This window comes from Chrysochloris asiatica, unplaced genomic scaffold (genome assembly GCF_000296735.1).
Source record: "Chrysochloris asiatica unplaced genomic scaffold, ChrAsi1.0 scaffold00196, whole genome shotgun sequence".
Classification (NCBI taxonomy): Eukaryota; Metazoa; Chordata; class Mammalia; order Afrosoricida; family Chrysochloridae; genus Chrysochloris; species Chrysochloris asiatica.
The window spans coordinates 4,650,253-4,652,494 of record NW_006408714.1 but is presented as its reverse complement, the minus strand read 5'-3'; the positions used below and the strand labels follow the sequence as shown (position 1 = coordinate 4,652,494).

Here is a 2,242-nt window from a genome sequence, read left to right as displayed (position 1 = left end):
CATTAACCCACAATGTCACACCAGAACTACATTTTAAATATATGTGGATGGTAACCAGATAGTCAACAGTTTATTGATGAGAAAATTTCAAATTATTTGGTTAACAAAGGAGTTAGTTAACACTATTCATCATATAGAATAGTTAAGCAAACAAAATACTGTATATTGTCTATTTTGTATATAGGGTTCTGATGTGGCACTGGAGGATAAGCACTGAACTGGTAATCACAAGGCCAGCAGTTCAAAGCGACCACCTGCTCCAAGGAAACCCTATACAGGGTCACTATGAGTCAAAACCTACTTGACAACACTTAACAACAATTTTGTGTAGGTGTCAAAATAACTTTTATTGTATTTTAGCAAGATACTAGGAGATGTCTGCATTTGTCTAATTATTTCAGTTCTTGAACTTTGCTTTAGTTTAAAAATAATTCCATTACACATCTATAATAATTAAATTATATTAAAACATTTTAAATTAAATTAAAACTAAACAGCAAGGATTTAAAGTATAAAGGATAAAATTGAACATTTATTATTTTTCCTCATTGATTGATTGATTGATCCAATCAATATGTATTGAGTTCCAGTTATGTGCTAGGACTGTGTTAGGCATTGAGAACAGTAAGTGTCCTTAAGGACCTTAAAGCGGGTTAAAAAACCACACACACAGGTTCGCCATGGGAGCAGAGAAGGGAAAATACCATAAAAACATGGAGCAGTGTACTGGACAGATCAGGAAGCAAACATAGTGAAGGTACCATATGTTATGCTTTTTCTTCTTTCTCAATCTTGCCTAGGTAATTCACTTGTGTTTAGTTTCATAACTGATATTTATCCACAGCTACATTAGGGCATTGAAAATAGTCACTATAAGCACTTACACTTAATTTCTTTCATCCAACATTCGATTCTCAAATGGCTAGTACCAGTGTGATATACAACAAGTTGTTTGATAAATGAATGATGTATTGCATCCCAACTAGAACAATATAATACTTTATAAGCTATTTTAAATGACCTATGTTGAAGGCACTCAAAATATGATTGGGAAAGAGCTGCCTCCTCAAAGTAGAGTTGATCATGATGACATGAATGGAGTAAAGCTTTCAGGACCTTCATTTGTTGATGGGGCATGCCTCAAAATGAGAAAGAGTGTTAAACATTCGTTAGTAATCAGAACATTGAATTTATGAAGCATGAATCTTTGGAACTTTTCAAAAATGAGATTGAATGCAGGAAGCTTGATTTCCTAGGCATCAGTGATCTGAAATGGACTGGTATTTGACCATTTTCAATCTAACTATCATATGGTTTACAATGTTTGTTGTTGTTGTTATTGTTGTTAAGTACCATGGAATCAGTTCTGACTCATAGTGTCCCTGCACAGGGTTTCCAAGGCTGTAACTCTTTACGGGACTAGAAAGCCTAATCTTTCTCCCACAGTACAGCTGGTAGTTTTGAACTGCCGACCTTGAGGTTAGTAGCCTGATTCATAACCACTACGCTACCAGAGCTCCTTGGTTTACAATGTAGGAAATAAAAAAAAAAAATGTAGAGGCATGGCATCACTTTCATCATCAAAAAGAACATTTCAAGATATATCTTGAAGTATAATGCTGTCTGTGATAGGATGATATTCATACGCCTATAAGGAAGGAAGAAATTCAAGGTGCATTGAAGGAATTGGCAAAGAAAAAGGCATGAGGAATTGATGGAATAAAAATTGAAATCATTCAAGAAAGTGATGTGGCACAGGAGGCACTCACTCATCTATGCCAAGAAATTTGGAAGACAACTATCTGGCCAACTGATCTGAAGAGATCCTTATTTGTGCCCATTCTAATGAGAGGTGACCCAATAGAATGCGCAAATCATTGCACATTATCTTTAATAACCCATGCGAGTAAAGTTGTACTGAAGGTAATACAGAGATGGCAGCAAGCATATATTGACAGAAAACTTCCAGAGTTTCAAGCCGGATTCAGGAGAGGATGTAGAATGAGGGATATCATTGCTGATGTCCAATGGATCTTGGCTGAAAGCAGAGAATATCAGAAAGATGTTTACCTGTGCTTTATTGACTACGAAAAGGCTTTCAATTGTGTTGATCATGACAATATACGGACAACATAGCTTAATTATGCTCATGAGGAATCTGTACCTGGACCAAGAAGCAGTTGCTTGAACAGAACATGGGAACACTGAATGGTTTAAAATTCAGAAAAGTGTGTGATAGGGT

General features: G+C 35.7%; 1 pseudogene; it reads right to left on the bottom strand.

The window, feature by feature from the left end:
* LOC102812350 overlaps positions 1 to 2,242 on the bottom strand; it is a 143,492-nt pseudogene that overhangs the window by 86,723 nt on the left and 54,527 nt on the right.